The 26,112-nt window shown below is 34.4% G+C and overlaps 1 long non-coding RNA gene across 1 annotated transcript; it reads right to left on the reverse strand.

Moving 5' to 3' along the window:
• Positions 1 to 5,887: 5,887 nt before the first annotated feature.
• On the reverse strand, positions 5,888 to 16,904 carry LOC144248205 (uncharacterized). The gene is made up of 3 exons (XR_013341600.2): positions 14,837 to 16,904; positions 14,170 to 14,234; positions 5,888 to 8,716 (listed from the first exon to the last, which is right to left on the reverse strand). It is a non-coding gene; the product is annotated as an uncharacterized LOC144248205 (long non-coding RNA).
• Positions 16,905 to 26,112: the final 9,208 nt, after the last annotated feature.

Raw genomic sequence — 26,112 nt, forward strand, 5'->3', positions numbered from 1 at the left:
GCCTCATGTGTGATTTTTCTCTGTGCTTATGACAATAGAACCTTGTATACAAGTGATAAATGCCATAAAAACTAAGTAAAATTAATGGAACTTCTTCAAGACATGGCAATCCTTAGGATTATAATACTGGATGGCTTGGGAAATGACAAAAACAGCACTTGTAGAACTGGGTTGTCAGGAAGCCAATGCACTTAGGATGCAGCCATTTAGTTATAAGTGCAATTACAGCAGTTAGTCACAGCAAATTTGTCATTAGTTAAATTATGAAAGGTTTTATCCCCTGAAAACATAACTTAGATGAAGGTCTGGAGTAGTACAAATATATTAAGGTCTTCACATACATTCTGCAAGTAATTTCTGGCTAATGAGAAAGGTATGTTGCTAGTAAATGAAAGATTGCATAATTTGTTATTATTCTTGACTGTCCTCCTGTTCTGTTCACCTGAATGCAAATGAAAAGGTTATATATAAATCAATTAAAGTAAAAATCATACAATGCCTAGCAAAATGTGTAAATACAAACAAGATTAATCTATGTGGAAAGGCTATATATTTTATAAAAACGAAGAAATATATTACTGTTCAGATTAGGTAGAAAACATATTTAATACTATCATAAATGTGAATTAATTTAGGAGATTTGCATGCATGATCCTCTGTAAATTAGCATGTATAAATGAACTCAATTTTTAAAGTTGTGATTTTCATATTAAGAGCAGGTATCCTAGAGCTACACTGAAAACATCATTGGAACAATAGACTCAAAACAGGAAAGGAGAGTGAAAGCTGGAGTCCAAAGAAGTGTAGTTAGTATTTGTCAATATGGATGGATATGTCCTGTTCTTTTTATAAACTGCCTTAGATCCAGAGTTATTATATTAATATCAAGGGATGTGCCAAGAAACAAATATACAAAGAAGTGGTATATGCTTGTTCTGACACTGTCCCAAGGCTAAGGGATTAACTTTGCCATAGTCCTTAATTTCCATTTTGCCTGAGAAAAAAATGATTACCAGATGGCGCATAGATATTTTTACATATTGTATGGCAGGATTCCAGCTGATAATTATGACATTACAGCAACAGTCTACGTTTTGTGTTATGCGTATTTGGCACTTAGCTTAGCAATCACTCCACAAAAGTGATTTCTTCTCTTGTTGTCTTTCCTCCTCTGTCTTTCTGTCCTCTCTTCCCCACTTTGCCTCTGTCATCCTCACCTGAGACAGAATCAAAATTCAGGAAACTATCTGAGAATGCAATAACTTTTTATGGAGTCTATACCTAAGACAGGAAAACCAGACAACTTGCAACTAAAAATATTTTCCATTAAACACTTCTCACTTCCAAAAATTGTGTAATATCTGGATTTGTACTTTTCATTTCTGTTTTGGTGTCTTAGACTCCATAAAGGTGAAATTGTCTCATTCATTGAACTTCAGTAGTGAATTTGCTGCTTATGCTTTCAGGTCTGTCATATGACACTATGTTACAGGATTCACTCACCCATTTTATTAGCTATTTTGCTTTAAAACTTTCCAGGGAGGCTGTGTGAGAGAGAGAGAATCTGAAAGCAAAGGTAATTCTAATTACAGCAGTTTTGTACTGTTATGTAGAAGTAATAAATATAAAATTGCAGTGTAACACTGGATTTGAGATGAGTCTTAAAGAATATTGGAATTAAGAGCTGTACCTTGTTAATAAGCCAACTTGCATCAAAACAGGGAAAATATTACAATACTATTTTATTTCAAGTGTCCAAGCTTGTCTTGATTGCTTCAATGCTCCTAAGGGTCCTGTAGTATACCTCAAATATCTTAGAATCCTGCTTCTTTTATTCATTTAACACTCTTCAAAATGTATTTTTTAAGGAAATATATCCACAAATGCAAAAGATATGCTTGTATGTACAGTGTACACAAGAAAGGGGAAAAGGAACATAGCAAGAAAATGAAAAGTAAATATCTTTGCTGTATTTATGCCGTAGAATGGCATTTTTGTAATTGTTACTCGCATTTCATATATTTTTATTAGTTTGTTTCTCAGTTTCAATGATTAAAAAAAACTGCTATGTGGCTTAAATGAAAATTTGTTCCTTGTGAATAAACAAAGACTTGGTCAAAAGTTGTGGATTTAGAAGCTGTATTGTTTTCCCTAGACAATGTGAATGGGAATCATGTACAGTTTGGCACTGTTGCTTCTCTATTTGCTTGCCTTTAGCCCATAATCTTGGCTAACTGCTCATGTAGACTATCCTTTGCTATTCCCCACACCAAAAAATTAACAATTTGCTTTCTGGAAATGAAACATTTTACTTTCTCTGAATTAATTGTACAAAGCAAAGTGAAACATTAAAAAAAAAAAAAAGTAGCATTTGAAGATCGCTAATTTGTACTATACTCCAAAAAAAAAAAATTCAAAGGCATAAAGCTCCACACTTGTCTTAACTCCCTGGAAGTTTGGAATGGTGTGGGAGCAGAGCAGGTGCAGAGCATCATCCAATAGCAGACTGCATCTGCCCAATCCAGTTTGTAAATGCATTGGTGAGACACAGAGAATAATTCTGAGGGGAATAGGGAGCTCTATTTCTCTTTCTTACAGAAAGCAGGGAAAAGCAAGTTTCAGAATGATAGAATCTTTTCAAACATTCAAAAGGAAAAAAATCAGAAGAATAATAGGAAGAGGCTATGCAGTCAGATTCCTTTTCTCGTTAAAACCAACCAAACAAAAAAAATCCCTGGTGTCTGTATAAATTGAAGCTCCAATGCAAGTATCTGCAGAAAATTGAGGGCTTTATTAAGAACCTAATAAGAATAAGGTGAAAATAATAGGCAATATATAATGACAGAACAATGATTCTAAATCCTTGCCCTAATGAAAATTTTAAAGTAAAAGCATTTACACAGATTCAACATCTCATGTCAATGGACTCTGTTTTGCCTTTAATGATTGATCTTATTACAATTGAATGTGGCTTTAATCCCCTTGTCCCCTGCACTGAATTTGAAGATTAGCATTCTGAGAGTCTGAGTCATCAGGTTATTCTGAACAAGTTGCAATCATTGACTTTGAGACAAGTTCTGATCAGTGCAATACAAGGTTAAGGTAATACTTGCTCTTCTTGACATTTTGCCTCCCATTCTCAGTTAGGGAGACAATCAGCTGTCTGTGAAAGATTTCACAAGTGAAGATGTTTTAAAGTATTTTCTAAAACCAAATTAATGGCACAAAATAATGGGGAACCAACCTATTATAAGGCCTAATTTAAACATATTTTGCCAAATTGAAGTGTAGCCTTTCACCTGTAGTGCTGAACATCCTATCCACATTTGTCTTTTCATTTAATTTCTGCAGAACAGCTCAGTTTTTCACTTCCAAAGCAGAAGTCATGTAAGCCTGATACCAGGCTTACATGGAATCTTTTCTAGTAGCATGCTACCTTTCTGGAGAGCTGTGGAGGAAGTTAATGTTGTTTTCGTTTTCAAGGTGAGAGACTTAAATAGTGATAGTTAATGCAATATATTTGCTTATGAAGATTTGTTTCCCAAATCAAGGGCTGTTCCTCATGCTGGTGTTTAAAAGTTGAACCTACTTTTATACCTTAATTTAAGAAATTGCTTTCAGGAAAAGCTTTTATCTCTTGATAAAAGAGATAAAACATACTCAACATGTTTCACAAGATGTTGATCTCTTCTGAGCACTGCTTTTTGTTGCATTTGCATACTGATCCTTTGCCAGAGAGGTTTTTCAGGCTCCAATATTTTCAATTTTTATTTTTTAGTTGGTGCCCCTGTGTAGTTGATTGGTTGATTCCTCTCCTGGAAAAGACCTTTCATTTTCTTGGTTCTTTTCTTAGGTACTAATAAAAGAATTATTGCTGCCTTTGTTTTTCAGTAAGTGTCATAACTGCATGCATGGATGACTATACATATATACAGATAACTCTCTGCAAATTAGTTCCTTAAACTGTCTTAGCAGGCATCATGATAGACAAAGGGATGTATGTATTCATGTTCTCAGTTCTTACATGAAAGTATCCAGCTATTATTCAAAAATAACCCTCTTGAAAATAAAAACTATCCTAACAACCTTTCATATAGGAATATACATCTACTGCTCTATAGAATGATACATATGATAATGTACAAATGTACATTAAAGATTATGCTCCATATAAATATGTTTTCAAAACTAATGAATACATTATTAGATAAAACATCAAAGACAAGTTTGAATCAAAACATAATTTTACTTCGTAAGTTGTTCTTTGCTTTTTCACATTCTTGAGGGGTTTTTTTTAGTCTGATGTCCAGCATCGGAAATTGGAAGACCAGGTGATGAGCCAGATATAGCAGTAATATCCTTATTTTACAGATTTTTCTTCTCCAGAACTGAAAAATTATTAACATAGTTTTAAAAGTTATTGAAGGGAAGAAAAGTAACAGTTAGATAAAATTTAAAAATGCACTCTGCAAGTAAAACTCAATAGAAAACAGTAGTGCAATATACACACAACTCATTTTATGTGCTCTCTCTCTCAAGGATTTTTCATTACACAAATTTTTTTGACAATGAAGGAAATTTCAAAGCTCTTAACTGGAAATCATTGCTTTAAAATGTTTTCTGGAGATATTGAAAAATCTTTAGAACTTCTAAAATATTTGCTTTTCATGGTTTTAGGGTTTGTTCAAATAGTCTCCTAGATTAGAACTGGATTAATTACATTTTATAAAAAAAGCTGAACTAACTTCAAAAAATAAGATTTTTTTTTTTTAAATCAAACAAAATTCTTTATATTGTTTTCACTTATAAATTTCACATATTTAGTTTTTCAGCTGAACTGGAAAAGTTTTTTAGGAAAATCTTACATAGCAGAAATACTGACTCCTTTATATCATACATTTGACTTTTCACCATGAGGATGTTCATAATGTTAAATTCACAGACACTGCCTCTCTGTCATGGCTGTCTATAACTGACTCAATTGTCATTATCAACTCTGAGAGTTGTATCTAAGAGCGAGATACATCAGATATTTAAACATAAAATCTTGACTTCTTATAGCAGTTTTCTCCCTCAGCATTTAGAATTCACTTGCATATGAAGCCGAACAAAATCCTTTCTCTTTTTCTCTTAAACAGACTGGGAGAGAACTTCTATATGGAAAAGCTCTATATGATTTGGTGAGGCCGTATGTCTCAATATTCAAAAATAACTAACTTTTACAAAGCAGTATGTGTGTATGTATATATCTGTGTGTACCTTTATATTCCACTCAAAACTGCAGTGGGATTTCTATTCCTGTCAAGTGTTACCACATATACTGAAATGAATTAACTTTATGGCAGAAACCTGGGCAGAGAACCACTCTCATTTTAATGTATTTGCTGCTAATTGTAAATTTCTCAGTTGTTTTCACTCTCTTTGAAATGTGCTGTCCCAGGAATGATAGTTTAAGTCCTCATGTCCCCTCCTTCATCTTAAAGCGCAGCATATAGAAAACCCACTTTATTGTCAGCTGATTCTATCAAATTTTTTTTTTTTTTTTTGCTTTTATATAACTGAGGATGGGACAACTCATGAAATAAACATCATCAGTAAATCATACAAAATGTACCCCTAAAAAGCCAAGTAATTCATGAATGTAACGAGGGATGAGTTGTTTCTTACAGCTTGTACAAAGACTGGCCTGGATAGTATCTACAAAAACATGCAAACACATGCAGGCTGAAATTGTATATGATTCTCATAATTTCTACTTCTCTTTACACATCTACATGGACAAGGCATGTTCAAGGTCTCTGTGTGAGCATCTATGTATGCAACTCTCTGTGTATAAAGCTGTGTATGTGTATGTGTATAAAAGTATGCATTCCTATTTTTTTTTTTACTGATTAGACTGTTAGTAATATTTTCTCTCCTTTGCTTAAGACTGTATACATTCACAAGTCTAACTGGAAAAGAATTAGTAAATTCTTTATTAGAGTTTAATTTAGATTTTTGCTTTCATGTTTGGTTTTCTTTTTTATTTTTTTTAAACAGGCCAATTCTTAACATTTATTTTGCCAGTTATCTAGGCAATCTGAGTGATCATCTATTCTTTTTTGTTACTCAAAATATGGGAATATGACACAGACAAATATGTTGTTTCTACTAGGGCAGCTAGGTGAAGTCCCCAGTGATGTGACTGAGGGAACCATCACATTTCTTTTTGAAAGAGGTAAAAGGAGGATGACAGAAACACTGACCAGTCAGCCTCTTTCCTGTGGTCATTATGATAATGAAAAAGGTCTTGCTGGAAGATATGTCAATGCATATGAAAGACTGGAGATAGCCAGCATGGCTTCACCACAGGCTAATTGTGCCTGATTAGTCGGCTGGCCTTCTAGATTAGAGGGACTGAATTAGACGACAACTGAACTCCTACAGATGTCATCTACCTGGACTTCTGCTAGACCCTGGACATGGTCTGTACCTCTGAACTGCAGAGAAATATGATAGATGGGCAGCCACATCCTAATATCTAATATCTTGACTAAATATCCATATATTAAGGTGGAAACCAGTAAGGACTGGTGTCACTCGGGGGTCCTTATTGGAACCAAAAAATATTTTTACAAAACCTGATCATTGACATAGAAAATGGTATTAAATGCATGTTCTGCAAGTTTGTGGATGGCATCAAGCTGGGTGGTGTAGTTAAAACATTGGAGATAAAGAATGCTCTCCAGAGGGACCTTGAAATGTTTGAGAAGTGGGCCCATGTGACCCTCCTAAAGCTCAACAAAGCAAATTACAAGGTTCTGTGCCTAGGTGAGGTCAGTTCTCAACATCACTAGAGGCTCTGTGATGACTAGATTGAATATTCCTGCAGGCAAGGGCCTAGTGATATTGTTAGAGGGAAAATTAGATGTAAGCCATCAATAAGCGCTTGTAGCCCAGAAAGCTGCAATATCCCATATAACTTTGATGGGTTTTATAATAAATTAGGGAAATTTTAAAATTGGACTTAAAACCAAAATGGAATATCTTATTCTAATTATTTTATGTAATTCATGTCTTTCCAGTGTGAGAACAATCTTTTATAGAGTTTGCATCAGTATTCTATCTTGTTCTAGAATGAATTCAGTGAATGTCAGGAAATACATGGTTCTCTTACATCTTAAAACAGTAGAAGAAAAATGTAGTCCTCATTACAAGCAAAAGCCTATAAATCCAGCTGGGTCATGGAACTGCAACAGTATTCAACACAGAGAAAGGCTGTATTTATTGAAAACAATGAAGCAAAATTGAAGTGCTATAACCAGCTTTAAATATTTTAGAACTGGAAACTGTTAACTATCCCTGAGTGCTGTCAGCAGCCACTGATTCTGGCATGGTCTCATTCTTGCCACATGGGTAGGTATGAGATGGCTCAAAGCCTCTAAGGAAGACTGATCTAGAACTGCTTTGAATGCTGTTTTGCATCAGTGGTATGTCTGCAATTTTCCTCTCTTTCAGCTGTTGATTGTTATGTATTCAGTATTCATGGGTGAGTGCATGCTGGAAGCAAAGTAACAGAACATATTTGATGCCTTGAGAAGATACCTAGAACAGAGGCTATATAGTGTTAAAGGAATAAAGTAGGTATTTATTTAAAAAGCCTTCAAAGGATACACCTTGGGGAGAACAAGAGCCCGGCCATGGCTCCACCCAAGATGGACATTGAGTCAAGATTTTTCACACTGTTATAAGTTTTGGTGCATTTGCATATTGAGGTTAATTGTCCTATTACAGCTTCAGGTTATGAAGTCTCATCCTCCCAGATTGCTCTCCTCAATTTGCTGTTGTTTTAGGCCTGAATCTGCAACAATGCCCTTGGTTCTCAGGCTGGAAAATGATTGTGTCATCTAACTAAATGGTGAGGAGAACTTGCTAACACTCTGTATGAATTTCAGAGTTATATACTAATGCAGTACAGAATGTGGAAAATAGGAAAGCTAAAACTTAAGGCATCATGTTGCCATTCCATTTCTATACTTTTGGTCACTTTTTCTCCTCCCTGCGTAGCTTTAATTACAGAAGTTTTTTTAAATTTCACATGAATTACAGGCTTCCATTCTCACTGCTGTCTGCCTTGGATTTTCTTTCCTTACGCACTCCAATGCCTTGCCATATTTTCTTCAGCTGGAAGAATTAATCACAGCCATTTTGACAATGTGTTTTTAGTCCCATTGGCTCTCTTTCATCCTTCTTCACAACCCATATTTTGATTATTTTGTGAGAGGATGTTAAGGATATGCTAGGACAGCTGTTTATGACTGCTTAGACTTTAGATGGCAACATTTTGATAAAATATCTGTAGAAGTGGTACACTGTTACACTTCAATATGTGGTTTGCTACAGAGGATAATACTTACCTTTCTTCACATTACTTAGGGTAATGAAGATATATATGACCTTCTCTTGTCAGAGGAAAATAATTCTTGAATTATATGAAGTTGTGCCTCTCATGGGTGTCAATCCAAAATACGATTTAATGATATTCTTGTTTGCCTACATTCTTGTGGGTTTAGTTTATATTATTACTTCAGAAAGTTTCCAAACCCATAACTATAAATTAGCTTGTTTTGGTCTGCCTTTGTGTAGAGAACAGGAGGTTAAGGTCATCTGTAAAATCTGTGTGGAAATATATAGTCCTTGTAGTTATCTAGTTTATCCCTTTGCTTTATGCAATCACCTGAAATGGGGAAAAATACAATATTATTACATAGAACATTTTCAGTTGAGAAAGATAAAATATATGCCTAAAGAAAAGATGCCTCCAAATCATTATATATGAGTCTGAAACAACAGTGGAAGTCATGGTATTCATTTTTGTTAATTTTTTTTTTTTTTCAGAGAGAAGTGCTATAGACAAAATCTGTAACTATATAGAAGCAGACATGCTTTGTTGGTCTCCTGCCTCTCAAGAAAGATGTCATGAACAGATGGTCTGGAAGAACAACAGAAAAATAAATGCTGAAGTAGGACAGAATAAAAGCAGTGGGTTGTACAGGTTTGTGAGTAAAATTAACTAGTACTGATTTACTAAGCAGAACACTTCATATAGGATCACAGAATCATAGAATCATTTCAGTTGAAATAGACCTCTACTGCCATTGGGTCCAAACATTAAACTCACACTGCCATGAGAAATGGGGGGGACATAGCCAGGATAGCTGGCCCAAATGGAACAACATGATGTATATGTCTGTTCAGAAAAGAAAAAAGTGGGGGGGAAGACACACAAATTTGTTATTTACAGTGTCTGTCCTCCAACATCTGCTTCCCAGGAAGTGAGCCCTTGCTGATGGAAAGTAGAGAATAAATATTTTGCTTTCCTTTGCTTCTGCATGTGGCCTTTGCTTTTGCTTTAATAAATTGCTTTTATTTTGACACACAAGGCTTTTTTTCCAACTTTTTTCTCCCCTATATACTGCTAAGAAAAGGAGTAATAATGCAGCTTGATGGACACCAACTAAACCCACCACTGAGGTCAGTTATGTGGTAATTTCTGAGTCAATGGAAAACACCGTGGAGTCACACAAAAACAATCCCTTTGTTTGGTATTACTTGAGTTTGTGAGATGTTTATTTTGTCCCTTGTTGATCAACACATTGACCTCCAACTTCAGAGGGAAGTAAACAAAGTACAACCTCATGGTCTGACATCACTTGTTTACCTCAGTGACCACTCACATCAGGGAACCAAATGGAGGTCAAGAAATTCTGCCCTCGATCACTGGGGAAGTGAGGCACTTTCCATTACAGAAAGCAGAGGCAAATCTATTTAAATACAAACAAAATGTAATTACATATCTGGTAATCAGTGTTGGTGCAGGTGTTGCTGGCATAAGATTCAAGCAGATTAATTATTTACACAGATTATGTCTGTGATTTGCAGTGGACTTATGGGGGGCTTCCTGGCAAGGATTGAAGGAGGTTTGTTTGTGATTAACTTAAAAGCAAGCATAAAGCAATGCTATTATTAAGCAAATTGTGCAGTCTGAATCAACATTTACTAACTGCTTGATAAGTCTTGCATGCTGATTGTCTTCAGCAGGCAGTCTGAGGACAAGGCAGAAGAAGTATGGGCAGCAGTAAGGGGCAAGAGAGGAATGCTATGAGTATACTCAAATTCTCTGTTTGTGTTTTTGTACATATTGCCTAAGAATTACTGTCTAGCAGTGAGAGAGCAGGAACAAATTAGAATTCTCTAAACACTGATATTCTGTTGCCATAATGTGCTTATAGGTATTATAGTGGAAGTGAGTATCTGGAGGCAGATTGAAAGACTTGACCTAATGCCCTTATCTCTCAGTCCTCCAACTCTAATCTAGTGAACATATACCCATAATTATTTCTCAAATAGTTTTTATCTAATTTTAAAGTGGATAATTTATAGCACTTGTAGAAAAATGCTGTAAGTTTTATTAAAATGTCCAACATTAAGAAAGCTTTGACCAGAATACATTTCCTTACTGTTCTACAAAGTCATACATATTTATAATACTAAAAACTCTTCACTTGCTTTCAGCCTACAGATTTGAATACTAATATTAATATACCTGCTGCATGTATTAGAAGGCTGTGCACAGAATAACATTTTATACTCCCAATTATTTTTATTTTTCAGATTTTCATTTTTTTACCTTTAATTAGAATTTATTTCATGATAAAAATACATTGTAAGTAAGAAATAAAGACATTGGAAAGAAAACTAATATTTCCTAATAGCTCTGTTGGGCTCCATCCTGGCAGCACTGAACATTTAGAGTGGAATCATAAACCCATTTACATTTGAAAAGACCTCTAAGATCACAGAGTCCAAATGTAAACCAAGCACTGTAAATTCCAGCACTAAACTGTGTCACTAAATTCTACATCTACACATCTTACAAATACTTCCAGGGATGGTGCCTCAGCCACTTCCCTGGGAAGCTTTTTCCAAATGCCTGACAAACTTACAATGAAGAAATTTTGTCTATTATCCAATCTCAGCTTCTCCTGATGTGACTTGAGGCCATTTCCCCTTGTCCTTTGTTATGTGGGAGATGAGACCAGCCTCCAGACTGCCACAACGTCCTTTCAGGCACTTGTAGAGAACAGTAAACTTTCCCCATGAGACTCCTTCCCAGGCTAAACAGCCCCAGTTCCCTCAGCCACTCCTTATAAGACTTGTGTTTCATAAGCTTCAGCTTCACTGGTGTAATGCAGTTTGCTGCAGGTCTGACTGCTGACAGCTGAAGGTGCTCTGCAGCACACAGGACCCAGCTTTGGGCTGCTTCACCACACTGGCAGAGTGTGGGCGTTGGGAACACCAATGCTCTCACCTGGGATAAATGTCCCTTCCTGTAGCAGCAGGCTTGGAAGTGGATGACATTTGAAGGTCCATTCTGACCCAAACCATTCTATGATTCTATGATTCTATGATTCTGTAGTTCTAGGAATCTACCCAGTGAAGTAACTAAGCAAAGACAATTTTTTTCAAAATGCTGATTTTTATATTCTTGTTCCATCTGGTGTATAGAAACAACAAAAACCAAGGCTTCTCCTGAGAAGAAAATTCTAAAAGAGCTGGAAAACAACAAAACTAAAACAACAACAGAATTGTGTCAAGTTAATAATCTGAGAGAGCATCTCCTTGATATTCCTAGCATGTCATCTACTTCAGTCCAGGAGGGAATAGGGTTTTACCTCCTGAGGGAGTGCCTGGGGAAAGTGATTACAAAAGCAAAATTGTACTGTGTCTGGGAAGGGGTAGTTATGCTAAAGCTGCCTTTGGAAAATATCATAGGTGTACATTTACCACCAATAAGTCTAGACCTTATCTCATCAATGCAAAAAAAATATATTGCTGCCCTTTTGTGGGCACAATTCTTCTGCTCTTCATAATTGAAACAATGGATAATGTTCTATTTTCTTAGTTTCTCTGAAATGCTCTAGTCAAGTAAGACTGCAGTTGTTCAAGACCCATGATATAGCTGCATAAAATGTTTGGGCCAGCAGATAACAGCATAGATGATGATGGTGTTCAATAGAGAAGAGAATGCCTAAGCAGGCATACATTTCTTCAATGACAGAAACCTATGAAATACTAGGTTTAAAGTGCACACACAAAAAAGTGCCTTGCAGCAAATTTGGAAACTGTCTGCAGGCAGAAACTTCAGAAAATCCTGATTCAAATAAAATTTCATTATTGTATCATCATGGTTGTGTTCTGGTTGAAATCTCCCTCAGTTCATTGTGTATCTATTGGTATGCATGAATGTGGTTTTGTCTGTGCTGAGGTAGGAGGTTTTACCACATCTCTGGGCACATGAACAAAGGAAAGGTGGGAAAAAGGAATCTTAAAAGTAGGATTTTTATTACCAAAAAGTTAAATATTTGTTAAGTGGCTTATTTCCATTTGTTTTTTCTTTAAGAATATGAGTCTACGATCTTTTGACAATGCTGTAGAATGACTGCAAAAAAAATTGTGCACAGTATGAAATCAGGAAGCAAGACCTGGGTAGGATAATCCTTATAGAAAACAGAAAGGTAGAAGAAAAGTTGTGCTATTTAGTAGTAGGCACAGCAGGAAGTAAAAAGATCTGCAATATATTGCTTCACAGAAGGATTAAAGGAAACAAATTAGTCTAACACAAATGTAAAATATTAAAGTAGGATGATGAAAGTATAGACATCCCATGAGTATTTATACAAGTATATGTCCACCCTCATTCACCTATCTGTTTATTTAGACATAAACAGGGCACAATAAGTTTTAAAAACACAGGAAGTTTTGAAAATATTTAAAATACATTTTTCAAATACATCCACTGAAAATATGAGTCAGCAGGGAACCATGTTCATGTCAAAAAACAATAAAAAGAAGAAAAAAGAAAACATGGTTCAATTCACAAATAATATTACAAAAGGAATACAACGTCTACAGTGCAATATTTTTTTTGTTTCTCCACTTCCTGTAAGTATCAAATTACTGAGCAGTTTTACACAGCATCCTTGTCTCTTCTGGCAAAATGTGGAGGCTTGGTAGAAAATTATTCAATTCAATAGAACTAGGATTTTTTTAACAGAGGAGAAACAACTAAGAATAATTTTTTGGTTGGAGAAATTTTAAGTAACATTTTCTCTAAATAGCTTCTCTAAAACAAAAAATGAGGATTTAATAACTTAAAAATGCATTAATCTTAAACTGTATTTTAAATATTCAATCTAAAACTTGGAAAAAATATAAATAAAAAATCTTTAAGATGTTCAAAAAGGAAAAGAAATGGAAAGCAATAAAATTGTTTTTTTTCAGTGAGCTAAACATCCATAGATTTTGTCTTTTTTATTCTGAAACATTGTCAATAATAACAACATGTCTTCTGACTTTAGGTTAGAAAGTTTTTAGACTGAAAACTTTTTGGGTGTCTTTAGACTCATACTTCTACACAGACAAAAAATTACTCTTACTCACCCCTAACCTCCACTCACTGTTATGAAAAGACCAACTGTTATTAGTGTTGGTGAGATAACCATGAAGGAGAAACCAAAATACAATAACATGTACAGCTATGGCGCAAGATATTAATAAGAATTCTGCTATAGAAAAGAATGGGATTTTTGTTGTTGTTGTTATAGTTAATAGAAAAGACATTTGTTGAAAAATCAAAATTTTTGGGGGAAGACATGAAACATGCTTTTTCTGAGTGGTAGCAAGGGCATTTTCCTTTGGTTTCTTTCTCTTTTTTATCAACCCCAAAAACTTCACAAAAAAATGCAGCTCTCAAGCAGAAGTGCAGCATTATGGAAAAGTAAACGGTTTACATATAGTGCAGTGAAATTGACAAATTAAGAATCCACTTTGAACACGTAATGCCTAATTAAAACATGACATCTCTTTCTTTATAAATCACAATAATTTTTCACCTTAACAAAGATAATTCAATATTTTTGTAATCTAAAGTTAGGACAAATTAAAAGTTGAATAGCAGATATTGCAGAAAATTTATGGTTGTAATAAGGAATGTGCCTGTGGAGCCTCAATTATCTTTGCCATTTAGGATTTAAAAAAAAAAAAGAGGTGTATTTTTGATAGCTTTACCTCAGGCATTCTATAAATAGATAGCAGCATTATCACAGTCAACATTGTGCAATTAATTACCAAATCAGAACAAGCCCAAGATGATGCAACACTTCTCCAAGCAGAATTCCTCAAGGAATGGATAACTGTAAATAGAAGAATCAAAAGTCAGTGTTTCACATAAAGTGCAGTAAAAGTTTTAAGTACTATAATAAAAGAGAAGACAGCATCAGCAGAGATTCCTGGCAATGTTTCTTACCTAGGAAAATCAGAAGTAGTAGAGCTGAGTAGCATTGATGTACAATATTTATAAAGAATTGCAGAACTTTGGTTTTATGTAGATATTCAGGTCTATACATTTTTCTCAAAGAAGCTTATAAAGTTATGATTAATCAAAACCAATATAATGCAGAATCTATTTGATTAACCAAAGTCTTAGTGGGGGTGGGACAAATATATAGAGAGATTTATGCAAGTAGGCAGCCCATCAACATAACCCACTAATTCATATTTGTGTTGAGTGCTTGACTTACTTCGTTCACACACCCACCCCCTCCCTGCTCATTGTTTTGACATCTGGATATGGCACAAAAATATATACAAAAATATATATACAAAAAAAAATGGAGGACTGTTCAGAAAACAGTAGAGCACTAAATTACTACTTCCATTACTGCAGAAAGACAAAACACATGTCATAAAATCTTGTCTAAAGTCCTGTTGATGCTAACAGAGATGAAACAAGTACCTGCATTTCTCCCAGTTCACTACAGCCGTGTAGTGGAGAACACATATTGCAGATGAAGACTCCTGAAAATCTCCTTTTGTCATAATTTTATTAAGAGCAGCCTGGCCAGGAAACTCCTTGCGTGCTAAGATGTTTTGTCAAACTTGAGGGCTTTTTCAATATGTTTTGTTTTGCTGAACTGGTGTAAACAAGAATCTGCCTCTGATTCTGGTATTGTGGTTTTGTTGTTGGCTTTTTTTCTGTAAGAGATAAAAAAAAAAAGGCACTTTCATTTGTTGGTGAATGGAGTCAAAAATGTCTGAACTCAGACACACAGAGAGCATAGATCTTAGCAGAATGAGGTCTTAATTAGGCCCATGTAAAATCCTGAAGGAAGAGAACCAGCCTGTCAGTAAGGCGCTGTTTGAGATAATAATTTACACAAAACCAGAGATAATAGATAGATCTAAAAGAAAGGATTAATCTATAAGCAGTTCAGACAGAATTTCTTTATGCAGAGGATTACTGAATAATGGAACAAATTGTCAAAGGCAGTGAAAGAAGCAAGTGTGAATTATTCTGACACATTTCTGGATGAGAGAATTGGAAAGTGCTCTTGTGGGCTAGATTTCCAAGATAAATGATGATATAAAGATTGCTTGCATTTCAATTTGGTGAGGTTAAGGGAGCCAGCCTGTATTAGAAAGTCACAAGGTTAGTTATGGGAGATTTTAATGAGCCATGTCCTCTGCCTGATTCCATTAAAAGTTCTTTTATGGTATTATTTAAGGCCAAGTTTTGCATAATTGATAATGAAATGGCCTAGCTTGAAAAGGGAACAATCTACTTATTGATAAATACATGAAATATTAAAGGATCACAAAATATTTATTTACTTTTCTTTGCATAAACTCTTCTAAATGAAAGGGATTTTTAGGTATGATATGATAACTTCAAGAACACAAACAGTGAAAATCTTGCATTTAAAAAGAAAACCTCTAATCAGTACAGGCATTAAGCAAATCTTTCAAATGTAGCATGTGTGGTCATAGAGTCACTTGTACCAAAGCCTTTGACACAGTCACTAATAAACTTACGCCTCTTCTTAATGCTACAAGACATTGTGCACAAAAAGACCTAGAACATTTCATTTCAAAAAACAAAACAATATTTTAAGCTAAAACAGAAACACTATGGGTTAATCACTTTCATACACAGATTGATAAGGAGCCTAAAATGGGAAAGTAATTTGACTCCTTGCCTCTCAAAGCCCACATAATGAAAACTTTAGGTGCAAGAAAACTATATCACCTAAGACAAGTGAGACATTCTGGCTTCCTGAGGCTGGCATACCCACTATTGTCCCAGGCAAACACAAATTTCTAGAGGCTCTCTAACCAACAGGCTGTCAGATGTTCAATAGTCTGTTGGACAAGCACTAATAAGGTGAAAGCACTCAACAAAAGATTAATAAAATTAAATATTCCGTGGAACATCTTCATTAAATGTCAACAGTGTCTCTCAATAGTGTCTCTCAATTATCCTTGTGTTCTATTAGCAAGAATTGGATGGAATTCCTACTACTTTTTATTCTCTCCATCACCCTGTGAAGCAAATCAGCCCATTTATTTGCTCCTCTAACTACATTAACTCCTAAGGAGACATTCAGGTGACCTAAGTCAACTATTGTTGTCCTTACTGCCTGGCTTGGTGACACCAACAGCAAGGATATGGGAAATAAAAACAGATTGAGTTTGCCCTTCTCTGAGCCCCTTCACACAGGTTTTTGCTCTCTTCATGGAATGTATTTCCATATCCCAGTGAAACCCATTATATAGTCATTATTAATGATACCACACATTTCTTTTTTATTTCTACTTCAATAGATTCTCTTTCTTTTTTTTTTCCACACCCTCCAGCCTCCTCTCTCTGTTTATAAAATTATATAATCTTTAGGGAAAAGGGAAGTTGTTTACAGTTTGTAATCACATACTAAAAAAAGAAATCAAACTACAAATTCATTGTGGAGTTTGATCCAGAATATTGTTAGAAACATAATTAATAGCTGAAAGTATTTGAAACAACAGTCCTCAACAACTGTTGAGGACTTAGTTGCCAAACACAGAAAAATAAAAGCACCAAGCTTTTCAGAATTTAATTTTCAGGTATTTGTTTTTCATTTTAGTATTTGAAAAATTAATTTGGTGGATTATTTTGTTAATGGAAAATAGAAACTATCCCCACTTTATAATCGCAGAACATTGTATTTATATAAGGGTTGTTGATAAAAAAACATGTTGAACTTCACCAAAGGCTCTTTTAATCTTCAGGGAGCTTTCAGACCTAGTAAACACAAATGGAACAAAACACAGGCTGGAATCATCCACTGAGCAGTGAGCTACATACCTAAAATAGAGTTGAAATTACATAGCAGAATCACCATTTTTAATATGTTTCTCTGGCTGGTGCAAGAAAGTGATGGATTTGTGCAGTACAGAGTCAGCTTATTGGGGTTCAGACCCTGGGAGAATGATTTCCTTCATAATTTCCTTCCAAATCTCTCTTTCTTTCATTTCTATAGTTTTCATTGTGCATAGGCAAAAAAAATAAGTGTTATGGACCTTTAGGCTTCCTACTCTTTATCATTGCTTATCTATTCACACTGTTATTTTTACTAATATTTTTTGTTTTATTTCGTTTTCTTATTTTCTTCTGTTTTACATTCAGACTAAATACAGGTGTGTTCACCTCAACAAGCCTCAATTGTTCAGTGGGATTATTTTCTGTTCCTTTACTTTCCTCCATTTTGCTCTGATTTTCTTTGGTTTACTCACATCACAGTAATGAAGGTCTCAATCCACACAAGAAGAATGTCTTAGTGCATGAATCAGTATTCCCTAGGTATGAGTAACTTAGGTTTGCACCTGTTATGTTTGTGAAGGCATAATGTTGCCAAAAGTATTCTGAGAAGGCTGGGAAATGTGTGCAATTTTCCAGGTGCAATGCTGTACTGGAGAATAGAAGCAGGAGAAAGACTGGGCACAGTCTTCCATCACAGCAGCCAGGCTAAAGCTTTAAACATGGAATAAGATCTAGAGCAGCTTTCATGGGGCTCCCATACAATGGATTCACACTCAAAGTAGAGAAAGACAGTGGTTTTTCCTTCCTGTGACACTCATGTCTAATGATGTTTCTAATGCAATGGCATTCATCTGGGCTCTCCAGTGTTGTTCCACTGCTGCAAGAAGACCATGGGCAAAAGATAATCACTTTTTGCCCATGCGGGAAGTATACCTTGGGAAACGGTTTTCTCAATGGCTGCTCAGTTTAGATTTGGTCTACACATATAGCAGGTCTGCCTGCTGCTGATTTTGTGCATCCTTTCAGAATTGTCTCTGTAGCATCAATATCAGCAGCATTTATCAGGAATTTTGAAATATTTGAAGTCTGAATTAAAAAAACATAGGAGAGGAGAGCTAGAAAAATTTAAATGCTCTAAACAAATTAACTTAAACTTTGAAATATCTTCTGTCAGTTCTTTTAGCAGTACTGTTAATAGATGTGTCATCACAAAAATTTTGAATGGGCTTTTTGTCTTTTTTTTTTTTTAACTTACAGATTAAAGATTCTAGGGATACTGGTCCAACTGATTTCCCCTTGCTAGCTAATTTCCCTTTCATTTTATCTCTAAATTGCCCTTTTACTGGAAGAATTTAAAAACTGATGTAGTTTAGGCTGGACTTATCTTAATTAAGTATATGAAAGTATAGTAATTTGTGAATTTTATCTTCTGTAAACCAGCTAAACTTCAATCATCTCCTATGCTGAGACTAGTAAGTCTTAAAAAGCAGATCCTTCTTGCCTTTCTCAGAATGATTCATTTCAGCGCATCGCATATAAACATGCTGTAAAAGTTAAAATAATAGTTAGAATTTGGTTTCCAGACAAGTTTTTGTTTAATATAAATATGTTAAGGATCTTGTGTGTGGAAGTAATAATGATTCAAGTTTTCCATCAGGATTCTATGAAACCATATGTCTGAATGGTCTTCTACTCATGCAGCAAACTGATGGAAAGTGTTTGTGTTTGTTATTAAATACAAGCAGATATTGTATACAATAAAGGCAGGAGTCAGGTTACTTTCTGCTTCTGCCTTTCACTGCACAAGAAAGCAGGAAAACAGCAAGCCATCACCATTGTCTTCTTAATAGAAAACCTGGAGTCTAAACATCCTGTTGTCTCAGAAAGACACTAAGAAGTATCTAAACCAATTAGCAGGAATGTCCAGCTGGTACCTTTACTAATTCTAGTCCAGACTCTGTCTGTCTGTACTGGCAGCAACAGAGAAAATCCAACAAGCCTGTTAAGTGCCTTCTGCAGAGGTTAGTCATATGTCCCATACCATGCAGATATTTTGATGAGCTGTTGCAATAGGTAAAAGACTATAGTTGACCACTATAAGGTTGAATTCCTTGACCTCCACCTTTCATGGGACCCTGATATCAATGGGGGATGGTTTTACCATGGTTTTCATATAAGTGGCTTTAATCAGAACCTGAAAAAAACCTAGACCTTCCAGAGCTATGATCCTCACCTGGTAAAAAGTTCTAGCTGGCTGGGGAAATTAAAAAGGTGATGAACAAATTACTTTCTTGCCCTTTTTAAAAGATATTCCTTAGTGGGTGAGTGTGTTCGGAGTACCATTTGGCTCACAAACTCCCTGAGAGCTAAGAAATAAGGAAAAGGTATTTCTCATTTTTTACTTAATGACAGTGTGTTAACCTTACAGCACAGGTACTCATGTCGCTGTAACTAGGTGCTCTCTAGTGGTTGCTGTCTAGAGTACACCATGAGGGTGAGCTCTATGATTTGCCACAGTACCCCAGACTTGAAGCAATTGTGTCCCCTTCATCCTTTTTCATTTTGCTTGCTTTCAATTATACTGCGTGCACTATTCATGGTGACCTTTAAACCAGAAAGCACCTGCTATCAGACTTGTAAATATGGACCAATAATTTTGGTCCAATAACTTTTAATCTAGGAGGTTTGCAAGATTCATGGATATGATGAATATAAAACTGTTTTGCCAGACTAGTTTTCAGCATGACAACTACTGGCCAACTTTGCAAATCACTGTCTACCTATCACTTCAATTGTATCCAAATAATCCTGAGAGCACTGTAAATTTTCCATATAAATAATACTCAAAGCTATGTTCTTCTATATGATTCCATTCCTTTTCCCAGGACAAGGTTCTTCTCTATGTTTGACCTGCACACTCTCATCTCTGTGAGTCAAATATTTCTTCATGGGCTACCTCAATTCCCTCATAATGTACCATATCTTCTGTAAACTGACTGAGGCTGGGGCAGGGGGAGGTCAGAGTGGCAAAGAGAGAAACAGGAGAATGGAACAATATGAAAATGGCAGGAAATAGTAGGAAACATGTTTGCTTCCAGTAGTTTCAATGAGAAAATTCTATCTGCTCACAGTCTTTGTTTTAGCTCCTAATATTTTAAGTATATATCTTCTTTGGTTCTTTAATCAGAAAGAGATTTGTAGGTTGCTCTATGTCCCATGAAGTAATTGCAGGACATTTTCTGTATATATTATGAAGACATTATTTGCCATTTCAAAGGAAGCATTACTCTAACTCAAGCAAAAAGTATTTAATAGTCTCAATCCTCCAAAAACATATATAGTATTTTCCAGGAAAAAAAATGCTTCATTTTTTTCCTTAGATTGTAACTATAAGAGTTATCCGGATCTAAGTATAAACTGCATGAAAACAAGATTCTTCATTTTTATTTTCCTAAAATCTTTACCAACAAAAACATGTTAAGGAGTTTGTGATGAGAGCAATTCTTGACCTTCAAAAGTACGTGACAGTTTTGAATCTACTGCCTTTGAACAGCAATGTCATCTTCAAAAACATTTCTCTAAGCTTTTCTGCAGGCACCTCCACAAGAAAATGACTACCATCCTACCTGCAATTAAGTCTGTATTTTCAGGTGCTTCATATTTACAAGGACCACTATGCATTTTAGAGGGGAAAGAATAGAATATGTGAAGTACTTTACCCTGCAGAAAGATAAATAATTAATGAAAAGAAATACAGAGGATAGTTCCTCTGTGTCTTAAAAAACACTAAGATCCTAAAGCAATGGATTCCATTGGATAAATGGAACTAAATATCTGTCACATTTCCAATAAGAAATTACAGGACTGGACAATACATAGAACAAAAGTTCCATGGTAATAGCTAGGGAAGGAAAATTCTCAGATGTAGCTGGATTTGACAAGGTGTGTAATATTTCCCTGTCCTAAAATATTTATATGGAATATATTGGCACAAAAAAATAAAATTTTCTCTCTTCTTTAACTTATATATTCATTAGTATCAAATTTGCAGCACTGCTGGTTAGAATTATATGAAGTTGTCCAGTGTATTTAGCTTGAATTTTTACCCTGTCTGAACAGCTTCACTGATAGCAGGCTAATAACTCTTTATGAAGCAGTTATTGCTAATGTTTTCATGTTTCAGGTTTATGATGTCATCAAAGTCATCTTTTGTCATATTAGAAAGAGAGGTATTCTCAAAATAAACCAAGCAGCAATTTAATATAGCTTTTAATGTCAGCAGAAATTCCTGTATTACAAAATTTACTCAAATATTAACACTGTTGTTTGCATTCCCAAATATACATTTCATCTTAATAAGAAGTATGGCATATCCCTTAGGCTAACAAAAACATCCATCGTCTGAAAGTCAGAAGAAATTCAGTTGTACTTTAGAAATGTGATTCTGGGACACAATTCACTGAAGAGGAAAATTATTAATTTGATGATAGTGGAGTAGATAAAGAATATACCTACATGTGAACCTCAGATTTTCAAAATGCTCAGCATCAAACAGTTCTCTTGAGGATATTCAAATTAGGTCATGCAGTCTAAACTTGGAGCCAAATGTGCATTGTCATGATACTCTAATTCTGGTTTATAAGTAATTCTGAGAACAAATAAAATGCCTTATAGCACAGAATTAAAAATTATTCCATTTTGGTTTATTCTGATAAGCCTATGAAAAATTCTATTACAGTACCAGATGTTCATCTTTTTTTTTCTTTCAATAAACTTGGGGTATCCATGCTTTTTTTTTTTAATGAATATTATGTACAGTATCAATAGTCTGTCTTCTATTTTATCAGAAGGCTGATGAAGTGTCATGCATGACAAGATGCTCTCATGCTTGCAGAAGAAAAAGATGTCGAACAACAGTACCTTTTCTTGCCAAAGTTGTTTGCTATACTGGTTTCATGAGAAAGAAACCATTAAAAGCAGGCTGGATGATAATAGTCCTGAACTGGGGGAAGAAACATGCAAGCTGTAGACCTGTGGAAAGCAGCAGCTGCAGCTGTACAAGGCACTATCCTCACTAAGTATCAAGAGGTCAGCATGAAATAAATCATGCCCTCAGTCTGCTTCTGCTGCAAGTGATGGGAATTCTGGCCTCAGTCCAACAAACCACTGAAATACATGAATAATTTTGAGATTTTGGGAAAACTCACTGATTGCAGTGATCTTCTAAACAGGACTCTTGGTGCATACCAAAGAAAAGAAAGACCAGTAATATGGTAGTCACCACTAGACAACCATTCCCTGTAAAAAATCTACCATATTGTGAATAAAAATTGTTTTAAAAACCTTCATTTGAGAAACAAGTACTTGCATAAATTAGCTGTACTTTTTCCAATAGAAAGCACTATTTAAAATCAGTGGAGCTTTCTTAGTGTTGTTTATGAAGGAATTGCTCCAAAAAACAGAAATAAGGGGTTTCCCCAGAAGAAAAAAGGATGTCTCTCTCTTTTCATTTTAGGCTCAGCCTATTGTGTTCTGGTTGAAGCTGAAAATTTAAGCAACATTTTCTAGAGAGCAGATCTTATTAGGTGCTAAAATACCTTTAGATTATAATGAAAATAAGGCAGGATAAAATCAGCTCTAAAACTATAACACTAATGACTATTTATGAGGAAAAAATCTAAGCTGTGTGCTTCTCCAGAATGTGATTCCAGTCCTGAAAAACAGATGCTTTATCAGCACAACAGAAATATAGAATTATAGTTGCTTGAATTAAGTGTCAGTTGTCAAACATTTAGTAGGAAAAATGAATAAAATATAGCACCTAAGACAGAAAAATAATTTTATTTTATTTTTTTCCTATATGCATCATAGTAATTAAATTATATCATGGTCCTGAAAGAAGGTTCAAAATCAGAAAACTCTATCTCATTCAAAAGGTATGGATTCAATTTATCTTTGTGTCATCTGTACTGTAACTTAGATTAAGGAGCTTGCTGTGTATTTGATGAGAGAAGTGTAAATAACCAGAATACTACATCCTGTACCTTGTCATTCCTCTTTATATTGTTTGGCATAGTTCAGTATTTCATGTTAACTTTTTATTAACAGTTTTATTAACAGTTAATGCTTGTTTGTACTCTCACTCTTAGAACAGGTAAATTATTTCCAAGTTTTATATTGTTTAGGTGTTTTCAAAAAGGAAAATATGTTTTATCCTCATTCCAGTAAACAAATGATTGTACTAAAATCCAGAAAATCCTCTCAGGTACTGATATTCCACAGTATTTGCACACTTGTTTTTACAGAACCATCTTCATCAAAGAAAATCTTTATATAAAGTGAATAGTTACCTCTAAGGTCATTCATTAATTAGAAAATACTATTCTTCTATTTTAAGCATCACTTATATTTTTGTATAATATGCACAAAGCCTCCACAGGACACCATAACATAAACTATAAAATTCACATGTACTTATGTTGTTAACTCTTCTCAAACATTCCTACCACTGAGAACTGTCTCATATTCTTTTCTCTGACCTTGACAAATAGCACTTTATGATAAAGACTCTTCAGCTAATTTCTGTCATACAGAAATGAAGAAATGATTAGAGGAAAAAAATTGTATTAATATTTCCAGACATGCAATATGTGAAATAGAACTTATGCTATCAGATTATTTATAATGAAAAAAAATCCTCTTCAGAAAAGATATATCATCACAGAGGACTCCAATTTTACCTTACTGATTTTTCATAAAATTATAGGTGAAGAAACTGCAATAATATTCAATCTGAAGTCTGGGCATTGGTAAAAACACTATAGCATGTGTATAGGGTAATGATTATCTAGGTTAGACGTAAGGGATCAAAATTTGAACCAGGAGTATAAGTTTTCTGCAAAATTAGCAACAGTTGTTCAAGATGTTCTCTTTCAGTTCAGATTGTAAAATCTGAACAGAGTACATCAAAAACAAATTTTGGACATTATCTTGCTGGATTTTTAAATAAAATTAAAATGTAGGTGTATCAGGGTACATAAAAAGAACTGGACAACTGGACGATCTACAGGGACATTATATATATATATATATATATATATATATATATATATATATATATATATGTATGTATATATGTGTACTCATGAGAACCACTATTACAAATTGTTTGCACACCATTTTGACAAAGTAAGAGAAAAAGTGTCACCAGCACAAGCAAGATTTTACAGTAATTCACCCAGGTAATGAAGATGTGGAAGGTGAGCGTGCTCAGGAGAGATGGCTAGCTCAGTATATTCCCATCAGACTTAGTTTGTTTAATGCTGCAGAGACTGTGGTAGGCATCTCCAGAATACCTACCATACAACTGAAGAATGCTCCAGACATCAACAAAGACCAAAATCTGATTGAGAGTCCCACAAAGAAGACTTAAAAAATCAGGTTATGTTATGCTAAAAATTGTACATTAATTGTGAAATGTACTAGCATATTATTAATAGATTTCTTGCACAAATAGCATGAAGGGAAAACAATATTTTATACAACATATATATGAATTTCATAACAAAAAAAGAAAAAAAATGCTTTTTTGTCATGAGGTCACAGAAGTGAGGAATCAGTAGGATGTCTCCCCTGCCAGAGGTTTTCTGAAAGAGTTTTCCATTACAAGTTTCACAATTAAAATAATTTAAAACTATATGTAGAAAGATAGATAGATTAGACAGATAGATAGATAGATAGATAGATAGATAGATACAGATTATATAGATGGATATAGATATAGATGATATATATAGATTAGATATAGATATATAGATAGATATAGATATAGATATAGATATAGATATAGATATAGATATAGATGATAGATATAGATATAGATATAGATATAGATATAGATATAGATATAGATAGATATAGATATAGATATAGATATAGATATAGATGATATAGATATAGATATAGATATAGATATAGATATAGATATGATATAGATATAGATATAGATATAGATATAGATATGATATAGATATAGATATATAGATAGATGAGATTGATAGAGATAGATAGAGATAGAGATAGAGATAGAGATAGAGATAGAGATAGATAGAGATAGAGATAGAGATAGAGATAGAGATAGAGATAGAGATAGAGATAGAGATAGAGATAGAGATAGAGATGGAGATAGAGATGGAGATAGAGATAGAGATAGAGATAGAGATAGAGATAGAGATAGATAGAGATAGATAGAGATAGATAGAGATAGATAGAGATAGATAGAGATAGATAGAGATAGAGATAGATAGAGATGGTATAGATATAGATATCTGAAAGACACAATCTTATGGGCAAAATAATATGTCTAGAAAACAAAAGCAAAGACACATTGTGGGATTTTGGGGAAGAATTTATTCGCTGGTACATTCTTGGGAAAAAGTTCCTTTACAAAAACAAACTAGCAGTTTAAAATGCTATTCCATAAGCAAAATCAAACTACATATTTTAATGTGTTTCTCCTCATCTCTTTCAAAATCACAACTTTTTTGCAGGCATGCTGAATAAAACTTATGCCAGTGTTTGGAGATGCAGAAGTCATAGGCACCTAGTCCTTATGCATGTTTATGCTCACTGTTTCATTTAAACTGGGAGGATTTGCATTGCCTCCTCCACTCTTTTTTTCTGTGTTATGTGCTCTGCAATCTGTGAAATCAGTATGTGGTGCTCTTTGCTAAAGATTATGACTCCTAATGTGTAGCACACATTAAATAATTTCTAATTCACTGTGTGGTGAAGCTCATAAAGATTACTTGGAATCTGCTGACTTTTGTGCACAGTTTAGAAATAGATTCATTTGAATATGGGAAATAATTTTTTTTCATTAAACATTAAGCTATGATATGAGGTCATTAGAATATATCTTGTAAACTCGTATCTTA

This window comes from Lonchura striata, chromosome Z (genome assembly GCF_050655825.1).
Source record: "Lonchura striata isolate lonStrDom1 chromosome Z, ASM5065582v1, whole genome shotgun sequence".
NCBI classification, from domain to species: Eukaryota; Metazoa; Chordata; class Aves; order Passeriformes; family Estrildidae; genus Lonchura; species Lonchura striata.